This window comes from Scyliorhinus torazame, chromosome 15, assembly GCF_047496885.1.
Source record: "Scyliorhinus torazame isolate Kashiwa2021f chromosome 15, sScyTor2.1, whole genome shotgun sequence".
Lineage (NCBI taxonomy): Eukaryota > Metazoa > Chordata > Chondrichthyes > Carcharhiniformes > Scyliorhinidae > Scyliorhinus > Scyliorhinus torazame.
The window spans coordinates 79,425,655-79,444,687 of NC_092721.1; the positions used below are offsets into that span (position 1 = coordinate 79,425,655).

A 19,033-nucleotide genomic window follows, 5' to 3' on the forward strand; every position below is an offset into this window, starting at 1 on the left:
CAGGGGAACCAGTGGATGTTCTGCACTTCGATTTCCAGAAGGCATTTGATAAGGTGCCTTATCAAAGGTTCTTGCGGAAAATAAAAGTTCATGGTGCAAGGAGGATATATTGGCATAAATAGAAGACTGGTTAGCTAACAGGAAACAGTAGGTCACTTTCTAGTTGGCATGATGTGACACCGGGATCAATGCTGGAGCCTTAACTCTTTGCAATTTATGTAAATGATTTGGGTGAAGGGACAGATGGTATGTTTGCTAAATTTGCTGATAGCACAATGATAGGTAGGAAAGTAATTTGTGAAGAAGACACAAGGAGGCTGCAAAAGTATATACATAGGTATGTGGGCAAATGGAGTATAATGTGGGAAAATGTGAAATTGCCCATTTTGGCAGGACAAATAAAAAAAAGAAGCATATTCAAATGGTGAGAGATTGCAGAGCTCCGATGCAGCGGGATCTGGGTGTCTTAATGCATGAATCACCAAAGGTTAGTATGTAGTGCAGCAATTAATTAACAAAGTTAACTAGAATGTTATCGTTAAACTAAGTAAAATACTACAACTGCTGGAAAATTAAATAAAAACAAAAAATGCTGAGAAAACTAATGACACTTAAGAGCTCAGAAAAAGAGACTTATGGACACGAAACGTTAACTCTGTTGCTCCACTGATGCTGCCCAACTTTTGAAAAATAATTTTATTTTTTATAAATTTTGAGTACCCAATTTGTTTTTCCAAATAAGGGGCAATTTAGCATGACCAATTCACCTACCCTGCATATCTTTGGGTTGTGGGAGTGAAACCCACGCAAACACGGGGAGAATGTGCAAACTCCACACGGGCAGTGATCCATAGCCGGGATCGAACCTGGGACCTCGGTGCCATGAGGCAGCAGTGCTAACCACTGCGCCACCATGCTGCCACTGATTCTGCCCAACTTCTGCGTTCCAGCATTTTCTGTTTTATTTCAGCATGTTATCGTTTATTGCAAAGGAAATTGTATACAAGATTAGGAGGTTATGCTTCTGGTATATAGGACATTAATGAGTACTGTGTATAGTATTGATCTCCTTAATTAAGGAAAGATGCAAGTATATTGGAAGTGTTCTGAAAAGGTTGCTTATATTAACACCAGAATGGGTGATTTGTCTCATGAGGAAAGGCTGGACAGGTAAGCTTGTGGCCACTGGAGGTTAGAAGAGGGGACCTGACCGGGTGGATGTGGAAAGGATGTTTCCTCTAGTGGGAGAATCGAGAACTAGGGGCACTGTTTAAAAATAAAGGTTCGCAGATTCTCTCTCCTCCTCCCCTCCCCCTCCTTGCTGAGGTGACCTGGGACCCCCTTCAGGCCCCACCCCTTGTCAGTTCACTGTCCTCTGGCAGTGACACCCTGGCCTGGTGCATTAGGCCCCCGAGTGGGATTAAGGAGGTAAGTCCATGTGTCCCCCTGCCAAAGCCGGACTGCAGAGGGAGGATCCTGGGGGTGGGGTGGGTAGGCTGGGGAAAAGGGGCTGATCTCGGAACTTTCCCGAGGATGGGGGTCTCACGGCTGGACTGCCTCTTCTAGCCCTGAGAAACCTGAGGATCACTCTTGGCATGGTGACCTCAGGTAGCTCTCTGATCAAAATCTTCATTCATGTCTGTGTACTGTGACAACTTTGAAGTGTCCTGCTCACTTTAATCTCTAAGCCTCCTGGGCACCTGGCAGCCTTATAAATCACAGCAACACTTCATTCTGCGGAAGGGATTCCCCTTTCTCTTTCAGAAGCTGCAGGTGTGAGAAGACCGCTTTGTGAAGTCCTCTAAGTGGCAAGAGAAGTCAATTTCACTACCAAGAATGCACAACAGCACCTATACTCCTCAGGAAACGAAGGAAATTTGGCATGCCCACATTAACCCTTACCAACTTTTACAGATGCACCATAGAAAGCATCCTATCTGGCTACATCACAGCCTGGTATGGCAACTGCTCGGCCCAAGACCAGTCCATCACACGAACCTGCCTCCCATCCATTGAGTCCATCTATACCTCCCACTGCCTGGGGAAAGCAGGCAGCATAATCAAAGACCCCTCCCACCCGGCTTACTCACTCTTCCAACTTCTTCCATTGTGCAGGAGATACAAAAGTCTGAGAACACACACAAACAAATTGAAAAACAACTTCTTCCCCACTGTTACCAGACTCCTAAACGACCCTCTGATGGACTGACCTCATTAACAGACCCCTGTATTCTTCACCCGATGCCCGTGTTTATGTAGTTACATTGTGTACCTTGTGTTGCCCTATTATGTATTTTCTTTTATTTCCTTTTCTTTTCATGTACTTAATGATCCGTTGAGCTGCTCACAGAAAAATACTTTTCACTGTACCTTGGTACACATGACAATAAACAAACTCCAAATCCAAATACAATCCCTTTTGTAGCCTGTATGAGTAGAAGGTGCAGCCTGGCCATTTTGAACTGCTCTGCTTGACAGCTGCAGAGACAGCACCTTATAAACCCACGACCACTACCATCTAGAATAAAGAGAACAAAGAAAATGACAGCACAGGAACAGGCCCATCTGCCTTCCAAAAACCCTTCTGCCCTTACTCGGTCCTTATCCCTCTGTTTCCTCCCTATACATGTATCCATCCAGATGCCTCTTAAATGTTGCTAATGTGCCTGCTTCCACCACATCCTCTGGCAGCGCGTTCCAGGCACCCACCACTCTGCGTGTAAAACGTACACTGCACATCTCCCTTAAACTTTCCCCCTCTCACTTTGAACCTGTGCCCCCTTGTAATTGACACTTCCACCCTTGGAAAGAGCCTCCAACAATCAACCCTGTCTATGCCTCTTATAATTTTGTACACCTCTATCAGGTCTCCCCTCAGCTTCCTCTTTCTAGTGAAAACAATCCAAGTTTATTCAACCTCTCTTCAGCCAATACCCTTGAGACCACACAGCATCCTGGTGAACCTCCTTTGCACTCTGTCCAAAGCTTACACGTCTTTCTGATAACGTGGTGCCCAGAACTGCACGTAATACTCCAAATGTGGCCTAACTAAGGTTTTATACAGCTGCAACATGATTTCCCAACTCTAGTACTCAATGACCCAGCTGGTGAAGGCAAGCATGCCATATGCCTTCTTAATCACCTTGGCCACCTGTTTTGCCACTTTTAGGGAACTGTGGACCTGCACGCCCAGATCTCTCTGTATTTTAATGTTCCTAAGGGTTCTGCCATTTACAGTACAATTCATATCTAGATTTGATCCTCCAAAATGCATGACCTCACATTTGTCTGGATTAACCTCCATCTGCCATTTCTGTGCCCAAATCTCCAATCTATCTATATCCTGTTGTATCCTCTGACAATCCTCGGCACTATCAGCAACTCCACCAATCTTCGTGTCGATGACAAGAAGGACATGAGCAGCAGATACCTGGGAACCCCACCACCTGGAGGTTCCCCTACAAGTCACTCACCACCCTGACTTGGAAATTAATCGTCGTTACTTCACTGTCACTGGGGCAAAATCCTGGAACTCCCTCGCTAACAGCACAGTGGGTGTATCAGGAACTCAACGACTGCAGTGGTTCAAGAAGGCAATAAAGGATGGCCTAACCAACCACATCCCGTAAATAAATTTTAAAAATTAATTTAAAAAAGAGTAGATTGAACAGTTTATCATTGTTACAAGCCAGGGAGCCTCAAGTACTTCCCCGTTCTCCACAGCCGCTCACTCAGCCCCATGCTTTTTACTCTGAGTCTTCCTAGAAAGCTCAAAACCTTTGAAAACTTTTGTCTTCATTCAATTTCACGGTCCATTAGCTTTGATTTACCTTTGATTGATACTTAATGGTTCTTACACAGCAGACGGGAGCTTTGTTTATTTATCTTTCATTCACGGTTGAATGCATCTGAAGTGCCCCTGTTAGAGCCATGGAGTCATATAGCACAGCAACAGACCCTTCAGCCCACCATGTCTATGCTGACCAAATACCAACCTGTACTAATCCCATTCACTCGAATTTGGTCCATAGCTTACCATGTTTGCCGATTTAAGTGCTCATCCAGATGCTATGTTGCGAGAGTATCTTACTCCACCACACTCCCTGGCAGCGCATTCCATATTTCCACCACTCGCTGAATGAAAACATGTTTCCGCGGGTCCCCTCTAAACCACTTACTCCTAACCATAAACCTATACCTTCAGATCTTTGACACCACTGCCATGGGGGAAAGATTCTTATGATCTACCCTATCTAGTCCTTAATTTTGTATACTTCTATCAGATTCCCCCCTCCGCCTCCCCAGCTCCAGGAAGAGCAAATCCAGCCTATCCAGTGTATACTCATAGCTGAAACCTTCCATCCCAGGAAACATTCTGGTGAATGTCATCTGCACTCTCCCAGTGTAACCACGTCACTCCCAGTGTAATCGCATCCTTCTGATGGTGTGGCGACCAGAACTACACCAGAATTCCATCGATGGCCTAACCAATGTTTTATAACCAAGACCTCCCTGCTCTGTTCCCTGGCTAATGAAGGCAAGCATTCCAAATGCAGCCTTCACCATCCTTACTACCTGTGCTGCCACTTTTACAACAAGGCCCCATTGTTCTTCAGTACTCCCAAAGGACCCTGCCTTTCATTGATTATATCCCACCCTTATTAGACCTCCCAAAATGCATCAGCTCCCACTTATCAGGATTAAATTCCATCTGCCATTGCTCTGCCCAACTTACCAGCCGATCAATGTCAGTCTAAAGCCTAAGGATATCTCCTTACTATCCATAGAATCCCTACAGTGCAGAAGGAGGTCATTTGGCCCTCGAGTCTGCACCGACGATCTGAAAGAGCACCCTACCTAGACCCATCCCCACATCCTATCAGAATCCCTACAGTGCAGAAGGAGGTCATTCGGCCCTCGAGTCTGCACCGGCGATCTGAAAGAGCACCCTACCTAGACCCATCCCCACATCCTATCCCTGCATTCCACATAACCTGCACATCTTTGGAAACTAATGGTTAATTTAGTGTGGCCAATCCACCTCACATCCAGATTTTTATTGAATTCATGTTTCACCACCTGCCGTGGTGAGATTTGAACCCAGGTCCCCAGAACATTATCTTGTCTCTGAAATACTAGTTTAAATACTGCCTCCCCTAATATCAACACCACCACCAATTTTTGTGTCATCTGCAAACTTATTAATTATACTTTCGACATTCACATCCAAGTCGTTAATGTACGTACCAAACAGCAAGGGCCCCAACACCGATCGCTGTGGTACACCTCTGGTCACAGGTTTCCAATCACATAACAGCCCACCACCATCACCGTTTGTCTCCTATTAGCAAGCCAATCTTGGTTCCAGCTTGCCTTGGACCCATGGGCTCTAACCTTTTGGACCAACCTTCCATGTGGGATCTTGTCAAGGGCTTTACTAAAGTCCATGTAAACCACATCAACTGTGCTACCCTCAATGTACTAGTTGCAATGTTTATAAATATCCTTGTTCTGATTGACAGCTGCAGGCAACTTCAAAGCAACTAAGCAATTTTGTTTCCTCTTCTAACCACAGCTTTTGGGTGTTTAGAAACATTGCGGTTACAAAAGGTATCCAGGGGCATGGAAAATAAGGTGACCAGGCCTCTTCAAAGTTTTCACAGTACACAGAGAAGAATGAAGATATTGATCAGAGCTGCCTGAAATCACCACACTCAGAATGATCTTCAAGTTTTCCAGGGCTAGAAGGGGCAGTCCAGCCATGAGACCCCCATTCCGGGGGAGAGTACTGAGGTCAATACTGTGCCCCCAGCCCGAGCCCGCCCAACCTCAGGACCTTTGGGGGACACCCCCCCCCCCCCCCCCCCCCCCTCCGCACCTGGCAGCGACAGAGGGGAACATGTCATTGGACTTGCCTCCTTGTCCCCCTTTGGGGTCCAACGTGCCAGGCCCATGCTTGTCAGGACCTGTACCAAACCCCACCTGGTGCAGCTAGCGGGGGGGGGGAGCAATGCAGGAGGATTTTGAATTGGGCTTCAAGCCCATTAATGACATCTAAAAAAGGGGTTTTGCATAACGGGTGGGATGTTGTCTATCTGGATTTTAATAAGAGTTTTTGGCAATGTACCACATTAAAGTGTTGTTAACAAAATAATAGTGTCAGCTATTAAATATTGACTTAAAGACCCAAAACAGTGACTTATGGTAAAAATTATTGTTTTACAGATTTGAGGATGGTACGCACTGATATTCCCCAAGGGTCAATGCTAGAACCACTGATTTTTTGATATTTATAAATGACTTGGTTATTACAATACAGAATATAACTTCAAAATTTGCCAGTGATACCACAATTGTAAGTGCGGTAAATAGTGAAGATGATACCAATTAACTGCAACAGGGCATGGGCTAGCATAATGGACTGGCAAGTGGCAGATGAATTTAATACAGAGAAGCGTGAAGTGATGCATTTTAGCAGGAGACATTCGGCGAAGCAATATAGACTTAAAGGCAAGGTTCTAAAAAATGTGTAAGGACATAACAATCTGGGAGTTCACATGCACAGAAAGTGGCAGGAAGAGACACTAATTATCGAAGCATATGGGACCTTTAGCTTCTTAAATAGAGGTATTAAGCACAAACTGGGAAGTTATGCTGAACTTTTTGTAAAATTTTGTTTAGTATCGTTAAGGTGGTTAGCACTGCTGCTACACAATGCCAGGGACCCGGGTTCGATTCCCGGCATGATTCATTGTCTGTGCAGAGTCTGCACGTTCTCCACGTGCCTGCTTAGGTTTTCTCATGGTGCTCTGGTTTCCTCCCACAAGTCCCCAAAGACATTCTTGTTAGGTGAATTGGACATTCTGAATTCTCCCTCAGTGTACCCGAACAGCCGCCGGACTGTGGCGACTAGGGGATTTTCACAGTAACTTCATTGCAGTGTTAATGTAAGCCTACTTGTGACACTAATAAAGATTATTATTATTAAAGTATCGTCCAATTCTGATCACACATTTGGAATGATGTAACGATCCTTGAGTAGATGCAGAGATTTATCAGAATGGCTCCAGGGATAAGAAATTTTAGTTACACAGTGAACTTGTAGAAACGGAGGTTCTTTTTGGAGCAAAGGAGATTGAGGGGAGATTTTGGTAGAAGTGTACAAAATTATGGATAGGCTTAGACAAGGGCAGCAAAGAAACACTCTTCCTGTTTGCACTTGATGTGGAGATGCCGGCATTGGACTGGGGTGAGCACAGTAAGAAGTCTTACAAGTCCAACACCAGGTTAAGGTCCAACAGGTTTGTTTCAAACACTAGCTTTCGGAGCACTGCTCCTTTCACCTGAGGAAGGAGCAGTGCTCCGAATGCTAGTGTTTGAAACAAACCTGTTGGACCTTAACCTGGTGTTGTAAGACTTCTTCCTGTTTGCACTTGGTACAAGAACAAGGGTCACAGATTTAAGGTTATGGCCAAGAGATGCAAGGGGGAGATGAGGAAGGATATTTTTATGCCACGAATGGTAATGGCCTTGATCTTGATGCCTACGGGAGTGGTGGAAGTGGAGACAACGATTTCAAAGGAAACTTGATTTGGACTTGCAGGACTATTGAGTAATGCAGGGGAATGTGACTAACTGGATTGCTCTGCACAGAGCTGGTACAGGCTCGATGGTCTCATTGGCCTCCTCCTGTGCATAATGACTGATTCATTCATCAGTACTAAAACAATATATGGAAGAAATTTAACGAGTAAAAAAAAATTGAGAATTTATTGGGAAGCAAGCTGAACACAATTGTTTTTTAATCTTCCATATTTACTTCAATTTCTAATCAAAGCATTTAAAGGACTGCACTGACATCTAGTGGAAAATCAAAATTTACATTTGTCACAGCCCTTTGCTGAAACAAAAGAGATAAAGAAAGATTACATTAGTGAATATGATTATTAAATAAAAGCTTTAGTCTGAGACCTTGTTATTTATTTAGTATGTCCACTTCATTAGCCAAACATTGCTCCCTGAGAAGGCCTTAAAATGTACATTACTAAACAGCTTATGGTAATACATTTTGTATTAGATAACAAAAGATTGATTTATGGTTTTTAAGTTATTTTTCTAATGTTCCTTCCTATCGTGGAAGCACTAACTTCTGCTGTGCTGCAATTTCACAGGCCAAACCCCCAGAAACTCTCATAAGTGGCCATTCTTCATTGTCATCCGATATTTGGGAGCACTGGCTGATTTCTCCACTCCCCACATATTAGCTTTGATTATTGAGTGTCCTCACTGTTACCCTGCCTAAGATGAGCACAAATAGTGTATAAATTTTGCTGCCACACCATCTATTCATCTATTGAACTATCATGCGTAAATGAGACCAAATTTTAATTCATGGTTTGTGTGGCACTTGATTTATTCCTGGCATTTCAGAATGCCATCTTAAGTTTAACCATCATCAGAGCAAGAGTAACGCTGCAAACCTTTCAGTTCAAGCACTTAATTTTTAGACACTAAAGCATGCATTAGTTTAGATGAGTGATATAGTGATTTTTAAAAAAAAACTTTTGTTGGCTGTTGACATCACTGACTAGGGCAGCGTTTAATACCCATCCTATTTGCCCTTGAAAAGGTGGCGGTGAGCTAGCTGAGGCTATGGTGTGCTTTTCTCTGCTTGGTATATCCTGAATTTGTCCACCTTAGCCCATCTACCCAAGTGCTTTACCGTTCAAATTTAGTTCGGTTTTATGTTTTTAAATGTGTTTTGAAAGCAAATTGAACAGTTTTGGAATATTAAAAGTATTTCATTGGAGAAACTTTTTTTTCAGCCTGAAGGCTGAATTGCAAAGTGACTTACAGCAAAGAATGTATATATAGACTAAATAATCAAGTTAAAAATGTGCAAGCATGGACAGCATGGTGGCGCAGCAATTAGCATTGCTGCCTCACGGCGCTAAGGTCCCAGGTTCGATCCTGGCTCTGGGTCACTGTCTGTGTGGAGTTTTCACATTCTCCCCGTGTTTGCGTGGGTTTTGCCCCCACAACCCAAAGATGTGCAGGGTAGGTGGATTGGCCATGCTAAATTGCCCCTTGATTGGAAAAAATGAATTCGGCACTCTAAATTTATTTTTTTAAATATGCAAACATGTATCAAGCATGTCATAACAAAAGTAGACAAACATTAGGGGCGGCATGGTGGCACAGTGGTTAGCACTGCTGCCTCACAGCACCAGGGACTCGGGTTCAATTCCAGCCTTGGGTGACTGTGTGGAGTTTGCACTTTCTCCCTGTGTCTGCATGGGTTTCCTCTGGGTGCTCCGGTTTTCTCCCACACTCCAAAGATGTGCAGGTTAGGATTGGCCATGATCAATTGTCCCTTAGTGTCCAAACATATGTAGGTAGAGGTTAGATTACGGGATTGTGGGGATGGGGTAAAGTGCTCTTTTGGAGGGTCGGTGCAGACTCGATGCACTTAATGGCCTCCTTCTACACTAGGGATTCTATGAAATTCCACAGATAGCAAGAAAGTGGTGAAGGGACTATTAAAGGAAGGTGTATTAAAGGCAGCGTAATGTTGAATTAAAATCATATTACAAGTACAAACTATGCACCATTTCTACATTACAGAACTGAAGCACCGGTGAACTACATAATTTAATTGCTTCATTGAGGTCCTAAATCATGTAAGGAATAGGGCTGTAGTTCAGTCAAACGTCTGAGTCGTCTTGATTCCTCAGGGCACAGTAGGGGTAGAATTTTTCCCTCACTCTCACAGATATTAACTCTTGTTTGTCGGTTTTCAAGCTTGCGATCATGGCATTTGTTGAGGTCATTGAAAATATTCATACAGGCAGTTATTTTTGGGCAAGGAAAAAATACATATCCACTAAGAATACAAGAGCTTTTATCGGTTCAGTGCTCTGAAATCTGCATGGTCTGAGATTTTCAGGGTTGATCATGAACTTGTCAGTGGTATTATTTAACCTTTTTTTGTTGCAACTTCTGTGTCTTTGATATATATTTGCAGCAAAGTTAAATCAGATTTTTTTTAAATCTATGCTTTTATTTGCATAGTTGTCCATCTGAACTTTTCATTTTGTTTAAAAAGTCAGAGTCATTTATTTACGGCACAGGAAGGGACAGGGGACACAACAATGGATTTAAAAACAGCTTCTTCCATGCTGTTACCAGACTCCTGAATGGCCCACTTATAGATTGAACTGGCCTTTCTATGCATCTTTGCTAGAATTGTAGCACTATGTACTGTATGCTACACCCGATGTCTATGTTTATGTATTTTCATTATGTATCTTCATGTATTTATAGCATGCCCTGTGTATGCCCTGGACTGTACACAGAACAATACCTTTCCACTGTATCTCGGTACACATGACAATAAATCGAAACCTAAATCATTCAGTCTGTCACATCCATGCTGGCTGTCCTTGGGGCAATCCAGAGAGTACCATTTTCCCCATTCTATCCCTGTAGCTCTGCAAATTTTTTTCCTGAAGTGCCATTCAATTTCATTTCGAAATTATTGATCGTCCCTTTCTTCTACCACCCTACTGAGAAGTGAGTTACAAGTCATTACCACTCACTGCATAAAAATGTTCTTACTCATTGTCCGCTGCCCTTTTCCAAAATGTTAAAGCTGTGTTCCCCCAGTCTTTATACCATCAGCTAATGGGAACTGGGAACAGTTTTTCCAGGTCGAACTGTTCACTTAAGTATGCAAATCTGGATCCTGCCCAGTGAGGGCGCGATCCAGATCACGAGATCTCGTTGGATCTTGAGGCGTCTCGAGCGTCGTAAATCTCGTGAGAGGCCTCTCGCGAAATTTAACGGACTCGTCGTGTCACTGAGCCGGGCGCGTTGTTTGTTCGGTCGCGGCCATTGTTTGTTTGCCCAGTCAATCATACAGAATAGAATTTCAATATGATAGACATTTTAAAATTAGAAGTATATGTAATATTACACCAGTTCAACTGTTAAGACGCTTTCTTGTTTAACATGGAAGCTTAAGTTATTTCTTGAAAGCCTATTTTCATTCATTTAGATTCTAATCATGATAGAATCTATGATCCAAAGAATCTCTGAAAAGCATATTGCATTTGTATTTCTTTCATAATTAGCTTGTTTTTGTTCAACGTGCTTGCGAAATTTCAATGGAAGACGGAATTTGTTAGCCTGACTATTTTCGGATTTATTTTCTGCATGGGAAAATCATCGAATCATAGAATCCCTACAGTGCAAAAGGAGGTCATTTGTCCCACCGAGTCTGCACCGACCCGCTGAAACAGCACCCTACCTAGGCCCAGCTTCTGCCCTATCCCCGTAATCCCACCAAACCTTTTGGACACTAAGGGGCAATTTAGCATGGCCTATCCACCTAACCTGCACATCTTTGGACTGTGGGAGGAACCCGGAGCACCTAGAGGAATTCCACTCTCTGGATTGCTCCAAGGACAACCAGCATGGATTTGACAGACAGAATGATTTAGATTTATTGTCACATGTACCGAGGTACCGTGAAAAGTATTGTTCTGCATGGGGAGCTTTTCATTTAAAATGTTGGGAAGTGTAATGAGATAGATGTTATATATTTAATCTCTTTTTTTGTCTCTTCCTTATTCAGGTACGTAAGAAAGGGATTACAGAAGCAGAGCTTTTTTCCAGCTGTGTGTTTTACAGATGTGGCAATGTGCAAAGAAGAATGCTGGCCCCTCAGTTATGGATTTTAGTTTTACAGTGTACAGCATAATGAACTGATGGAATAATTACTTTTTAATCCTGTTAATAAAAATTACAGTGCACTGCGCTATTTGTTTTTTTTTTGTATTCAACTACAATGTTCTACACTTTCTACAAAGATTTGTTATAGCATCTGAATTTTGTTTGCCACCCTTTTAAAAGCAGAATGTAAAATTGTACAGTTGTTAAAAAAGTTTATCAAATATGCAAGGGACATACACCCGTGCCTTTTCAAGATCTGGTCTGAAACTATACAATGGAAAAATGTAAAGATGGGGAATTGGGGAAAGATTTAAGGAAGTCTTTGGAAAATTTAAGATGTTAATTTAAAATGAACCCGTTTTTCGTTTGAAGTATATTTTAAAGAATGTTTTAAAGACATTACATTCAGTTTAATATTTTTGGTACACAACCCCACCAGCCTAAAGTAGTTCAGGCATTGAATTCTTAAGTGCAGAAGAAACTTGTAGGTTAAATTTGCTTTGAGATTATGTATTGTTAGTGTGATTATTAAATATTTAAAAACACATCTTTGGTTTCAATGGCAAATTGAATTATTTTCAACGGTGTGACCTTTTGCCCTCGGCCATCTGAGCTGAATGGGCGACAGCCACATAGCCCAGGGCATGTTCTATGGTGAGCTTACTATTGGCACAAGGCCAACAGGCCACCCATATCTGTGATACAAGGCAAGTGAGACTTCAAATTCACAGATATTGGTGTCAATACATGGGCAGTCCTCGCAGCTGACCAGAGTGCCTGACGACATGCAGTTAGGAAGCACCTGGAAAAAACAGGGGACTAATTAAATAACTGGATGGCAGAAAAGAGAGCCCACTGGATGGTTAAGAACACCAGTCAGCACTACTCATCTGTGACGGCTGCAAAAGAGACTGACCCCCATGAATCGGCGTTTACAGCCACAACAGACTATGTTCTACAGCCCCCTGCGCAGTCCCAACCATTTCACGAGGCAAGCAGATGCCATTGAACGTTTACTAGTTTAGCTTGAGGTGTATGCATGACTATTGTATCTATTTCCTATTTAAACATTCTGGAATGAAATACGGCCAAAGATTTGACTTGAGAAAGGAAAACTGGAAAACGGTGAAGAACAAAAATAACTGGAAGTTGGTAAAATGCTGGGGTAGCGGCATGGATGAGTGACGATTTTTACCCATCGAGTGGTAATTACCACATTCAGTTTTTCATGATGAAACTACTTATAGGACATTAAATATAGCTTATAAAATGTCAAATGGGATAGATTCAGGAAAGATCGAGCGGCTCAAAACTGGGCATCCATGAGGTACTGTGGGCCGTTAGCAGCAGAATTGTGTTTTAATTATTTCACTACACTGGGTATCAAAGCCTGGCATAGTCCTCATTCTAATAATAACAATAATGCAGGCGACCAACCTTGGTTCAGACATGTGTGGAAGAACTTGCCAAGAGCACCTATACCTAAACATGAGGTGCCAACCTGCTGAAACCACAATACAGGCCTACATGCATGCTAAATGGTAGGAGCACCATGTTAAAGACAGAACAAAGTAGTTTAACAGAAATTCTAGGGGCACAGTGTAGACTTCTCCCCACAAAGAAAAGGGTGGAACTGCCATATCTAGTTGGCCCCCTAGTTATCTAGAATCATACAGGCCAAGATAAAACAAAAAGAAATCTTATGGTCGTCACAAAAGACTTAAACTGTAGAAAGCCTAGTGGAGTACAAATAATACAGGGGTGAAGTAAAAATGGAAATTAGAAAAGCAAAAAGAGGATACAAGAAAATATTTGCGGGTAAAATCAAAGAAAATCCTAAGATGTTTTACCAATTCATTCAAAGAAGAACATATCAAGGAAAAGGTAGGGTCTATGGAGATGTACATGGTAACTTGTGGTCTGATTCAGAAGATGTGGGAAGGGTTCTCAATGAGTACTTTTTCTCTGCCTTCACTAAGGACAGCGATAATGCAGACATTTTAGTTAAAGAAGAGTGTGAAATATTAGATACAATAAACATAGTGAGAGCGGAAATACTAGAGGGACTTGCATCCTTGAAGGTAGGTAAACTGCCAGTACCAGGATGGCACTGGTTCGCCATGTTGCCTCAGCATCAGGGATCTGGGTATAATTGAAAAAAATGAAATGAAATGAAAATCGCTGATTGCCACAAGAAGGTTTCAAATGAAGTTACTGTGAGACGCCCCTAGTCGCCACATTCCGGCGCCTGTTCGGGGAGGCTGGTACGGGAATCGAACCGTGCTGCTGGCCTGCCTTGGTTTGCTTTAAAAGCCAGCGATTTAGCCCAGTGTGCTAAACCAGCCCCTTCTGGCCTTGGGTGACGAGAGTTCAAGTTCTCCCTGTGTCGGTGGGTTTCCTCCAGGTGCTCCAGTTTTCTCCCACAGTCCAAAGATGTGCAAATTAGGTAGATTGGCCATGATCAATATGTACGGTTACGGGGATAGTGTGGGGGAGTGGGCCTAGGTGCAGTGCTCTTTCAGAGGACCAGTGCCGACTCAATGGGCGAAATGGCCTCCAGCACTGTATTGATCCTATGGATTGTATCCCAGGCTGTGGAAGGAAGTGTTGTTGATCATGTTAAGATCCAGGACCAGTCTCCAGCATTTGTTAGGATACCAGACAAGATCCCCAAACAATTTGTTTAGATTTGTAAAACTGAGGAAAGGATACATAACCCCAGGAGTGATGACTCTGACCAATAGGTATCTCTTATGTTAAAACAAACTTTACTTTAAACACAGAATTAACCATTTTAACATCAAAGAAAATAGCTTTACAATTATCAGTTAAACAGTTCTTAAACACAAGGAAAAACTTAAACTTAGTAATTACATCTTCACTATAAATAGTCCAACAAAGCAACCCCAATACAGTTCAAATGCCACTTATGAATAAAGTTAACAAATCGATTACTTGCTGATCTGTTTAGTGACTTTTTTGGAGACAGAAACTCAGGAAAAAACCTGAAAACCGTCTGTCTTGTCAGAAGCTTTGGCTCAACCTGACAGCATTTGACAAAGTTGCTATTCAACTTAAAACTTTCTAGCAGACTGAAAAACTACAGCCAGACATAGCTCCTCCCATTAATTACATCATCTGTGCCCCTCACCTGCTTAGCTAAGACGACATAAATGTTCCATCACCTGCTTAGCTAAGACGACATACAACACCTCATAAACTATCTACTCTCCAGGGAATTTCTAACAATCATAATACTATCCCTTTAACCCTCCATAGGTAAACAAGTAAATGGTTTGAATCAATCATGACCTAACCTTTTATGACTTCTTAATTGCAGCTTTAGCAGGCACCCAATTTGGATACCTTAATCTAGGTTCTTTAATAATATTACTGCGACAAATACATACCTTAACTCAAGCTTTTTACAAAAGCCTTACTGCAACAGATGCAAAATACAATATATATCAATTCCTCACAACTAAAATATATTACCGAGAGGAACTAAAAAGGATTAAAAAAACATCTATTAGCCATGGAGGTGAAGGACAATATAAAGACAGAAACTAAGGTATACAAAGGCTAGTGGTAGGCTGGAAGATTGGGAAATTTTCAAATATAAGCAAACAGTTACTAAAACAGTGATTAAAAAGTCATGATGTGGAGATACTGGACTGGGGTGGGCACAGTAAGAAGTCTCACTACACCAGGTTAGAGCCCAATAGGTTTATTTAAAATCACAAGCTTTTGGAGCGCTCCTCCGTCATCAGGTGAAGTGGAGCAGATTAACAATCACAGCATATATTGGAGAGACACTATGACAAGATAATTACAGATTGGAATGTGAGGAATGATTGGAATGTGAATCTTTACAGGAACAAACTGAGTGGAGTAAGTGATAATCACAGGTAATCGGGGTGTGAATTGCTTCAAGCCAGGACAGTCAGTAGGATTCTGCAAACCCGGGCAGTATGGTGGTGGTTACATGTAAAGTGACATGAACCCGAGATCCTGGTTGAGGTCGTCCTCATGCGTGCAGAATTTGGCTACCAGTTTCTGCTCGCCGATTCTGCATTGTGCATGTTGAAAGCTGCCTAGGAGAATGTTTCTCCGAAGATCGGAGGCTGAATCTCGCCATGGCCACCCCCACCCTTCCCCTGCTTGCCTTTAAACAACCACCTGACCTCAAACAGGCCATTCTTCGCAGCAAACTCCTAGCCTTCAGGGGAACAGCGACCATGACACCACACAACCCTGCCATGGCAACCTCTGCAAGTCATGCAAGATCATCGACATGGACACTACCATCACACGTGAGAACACCACCACCAGGTACACAGTGGGTGGTGTTCTTTGTGATTCTTGTTATCAGGATGGATGGGTGTTCACAAAGACCACAGAAGCTAAGTTCATTATCAAAGCTAACATTTATTTACACTACTTAGGAAAGCTCGACCACTTACTCCTATAGTAAACAATAATCTAGTATTCTACAATCAGCACTCAACTAACACTCAACTCGACACTCTATCTATAACTACTTTGATCTTTCACGACAATAGGGCCTTTTCACAGTAACTTCATTGAAGCCTACTTGTGACAAGCGTTTATTATTATTATTCTATGCTCTCCTCTACAGCCTTCTCCCAAATGTCTGTGAGTCAGTGCTTTATATTGTTCTGCATTTAGCTCCATCTAGTGGTTAATTATGATATGACATAAACCTTTTGTGTTCTGAACATTTCCCATAATGTCACACACAGAACATATTCATGTGATTCGGCCAACATTGTCCACCTCATATGCTGCAGGAAAGGGTGTCCTGAGGTGTGGTACATCGGCGAGACCATTGTCATGAGAATGTCACTTTAAGAAATGTTTGGCTGCTCATGTTACTGCAGTGATGTCAGAGTGTGGGTGGAGCTGAGCTCTGGTTCTGCTTTTTAGTTTCACTTTGAGAAAAGTTTGGGTGTGTCTCTCTTTTTGGTTTTGTTTTCAGTGTGTTGCAGCTGACGTCAGCCAAAACAGCTGTTTTGTTGAGCTCTCTGCCATGAAGGAATATCTCTTAATCATTTGGTGAGTTCTGAATTATAAATGTTTTCAGTATTGAATGTAAACCCTGATGTGCTCCTGTTTAAAGGTTTGTTAAGTCTTTTGGGTGTAAAAGAACAGCATACAGGTTACTTGGTGTTGTATTCTTTGGGGACTATCTTTGAAGTAATGGTTGCTAAGGTATTCACTGTTTGTTTTAAAAAGGTTAACTTGAGTTCATAAAATAAACATTGTTTTGTTTTTAAAAATACTGGCCCATTTCTGCTGTACCATACCTGTAGAGTGAGCCGTGTGCTCCCCATACCACAATCTATTAAAAGTTGTGGGTCAGGTGAACTCCATGATACACTTTGGCATTCTCTAAACCCTGACCCATAACAATTGAGGGCTCGTCCGGGATAAAAGTCTACCTGTTGCATTGGCTTAGTGAACTTAAAGACAGTGAGGGGTGAGCATATTGTGGTTGCTTTTCAGGTGTGGTATTTTAGTTTAAGTGGGGAGTGTGTTGTGGACAATGGCTCTTTCAGAGGCTCAGAGGTTTTTGGGGGTGGAGACTGGCACACGCAGTACCTTACAGACAGAGACTAAAAGCAGACTGTTAGATTTGGCAAAACATTGCAGTTAACATTACCTGACAAAATGCGAAAAGATTAGGTAATTATGGCGGTGGCTAAGCATTTAAAGTTGCCTGAGATACAGTTTGACTCAATGGAAATGGCAAAAATTCAGTTGCAAATTAAACAAATGGAACATGAGAAAGAATTAAAGCAACTTGAATACGAAAGAGAGAGAGTGGAAAGAGAGAGAGAGGAAACAGAAAAGGAGACAGAAGAAATGAGAAAAGAACGAATAGCCCTAACAGAACGAAGAGAAAGGGAGATACAGATCAGGGAAAAAGAAAAAGAGAGAGAGTTTGAACTTCAGAAAATGGCCATGAAACATGACGGTCAGTTAAATTGGCAGACGTAAAGGGAAACGTACAGTTGGATGATAGTGATGAGGATAGTGAGAAAGAGCGTCAAAGTCGAAGGCTTGGTCGGAATTTATTTAAATATGTCCAAGCATTGCCAAGGTTTGATGCGAAGGAAGTGGAAACCTTTTTCGTTTCATTTGAGAAGGTAGCTAAACAAAGGCCACAGGACATGTGGGTATTACTGAGATTCAAACAAAGCTGGTTGGTGGAGCGAGTGAAGTGTTTGCCTCACTACCGGAGGAGGTATCTGGAGACGTATGAGGAGGTGAAAAAAATCCACCTTAGGTGCATATGAACTCGTGCCTGAAGCCTACAGACAAAGGTTTAGAAATTTAAGGAAATAATTTGGTCAAACATACATGGAGTTTGAAAGGATCAAAGAGAGTAATTTTGACAGGTGGATAAGGACTTTGAAAATAGATCAAACATATGAAGCTCTCAGAGAAATTATACTTTTGGAGGAGTTTAAAAATTCAATTCCTGGTGTAGTGAGAACTCATGTGGAAGAGCAGAGGGTTAAAACTGGGAGATTAGCAGCAGAAATGGCAGATGATTATGAATTAGTTCATAAATCAAAGCTTGGTTTCCAACATCAGTTTCAGCCTGTGAGGGATAGAAACTGGGGACATGAGAAATACTCAAGTGATAAAAGTAAAGGTGATCTGATGGGAGATAATAAGGAGAGTGTACCTCATATTAAAAAAGAAATATAGGAGGCTGGAAAAGAAATGAAAAGTTTCAAATGTTTTCACTGTCATAAAGCAAGCTATGTAAAGTCACAGTGTTGGTGGTTGAAGAAAAACACTGGGAAGGCTGATGTGGTAAAACAGGATAAGACAGTGGGGTTTGTTAGAGTGGTAAAGGAAAGCCCAAGGGAAGTGAAGGAGGTGCAAACGATTGTACAGACTGTTCAAGAGGTGATTGATAAGAAGGTGCCAGATCTCTTTAAAGTATTTACTTGTGTGGGTAAAGTTTACTCATGTGTATCAGGAGGAGCAGGTAACAAAGTCACAATTTTAAGAAATATGGGAGCTAGTCAATCTTTCATGGTAAGTGATGAGGAGTTATGTAGTTTGGGAAGAATATTGCTAGAAAAGGTGGTAATATGTGGAATTCAGGGTGCGAGGAGTAGTGTTCCATTATATAAGGTTAGGTTGGAAAGTCCAGTGAAGAGTGGTGAAGTGGTAGTAGGAGTAATAGAGAAACTATCTTGTCCAGGAATACAGTTTGTCTTCGGTAATGATATAGCTGGATCGCAGGTGGGAGTGATGCCTA

General features: G+C 42.1%; 1 protein-coding gene across 4 annotated transcripts in view; it reads left to right on the top strand.

The window, feature by feature from the left end:
- Nucleotides 1-12,280, top strand: part of tdrd3 (tudor domain containing 3) — a 182,556-nt gene extending 170,276 nt beyond the window's left edge. For all 4 annotated transcript variants that reach the window (XR_011935141.1, XR_011935142.1, XM_072476317.1 and 1 more), the window contains one exon: nt 11,636-12,280. The gene's annotated coding sequence lies outside the window, so the exon portion shown is untranslated. The remainder of the gene's footprint in view (nt 1-11,635) is intronic.
- Nucleotides 12,281-19,033: the final 6,753 nt, after the last annotated feature.